The sequence below is a fragment of the Corvus brachyrhynchos genome, unplaced genomic scaffold (genome assembly GCF_000691975.1).
Source record: "Corvus brachyrhynchos isolate BGI_N302 unplaced genomic scaffold, ASM69197v1 scaffold252, whole genome shotgun sequence".
Taxonomy (NCBI): Eukaryota; Metazoa; Chordata; class Aves; order Passeriformes; family Corvidae; genus Corvus; species Corvus brachyrhynchos.
The window spans coordinates 49,548-50,109 of NW_008236774.1; positions in this window are offsets into that span (position 1 = coordinate 49,548).

Sequence of the window (562 nt, forward strand, 5' to 3'; positions counted from 1 at the left end):
TGGGGTCTCGGGACTGGTCAGCACTTGAGTGATTATTTAAAATTGTTTGTGCAGCCTCCCTCTCCCTGCATGACCCATGTGGGGGCTTAGAGATGTTCCTGGTGCTCAGGGGACCAAGGCACAGTGGCCTCCAGGAGTTCTATGTCTAGCAAAGTCTCTGCAGTAGCTGCTGCTTGGAGTAGCCTTCTTTAGGACTGTGTTTGCTTCAGGTACCAAGAGTGAAAGGTAGTAAGACCCTTTCATGCAAATATATCTTCAGTACCACCACAAAATGTTCCCAGGGATTTTTTCTACTGCTACCCTTGCTGCCTAGGATGCTTTTTAGCTTGTCAGTGTTGAAGTTCTCTGGTGGATGTCCTGCAGAGGGGGAATTGGGCAAGATGAAGCGTACCTTAGCAGCCAGGCTCAAAAACAGAAACATGAAAATAGAGATCCTGATATAATGAAAGCTTTGGGTCCCTCTCACTGATTGTAGCGTTGCTCAAGCTGGCCTGGTCTGGCTCTGACGGGATTGGCAGCTCATTAGCTGGAACAGGCAGGTTCACACCTGCTGCTAGTAGCC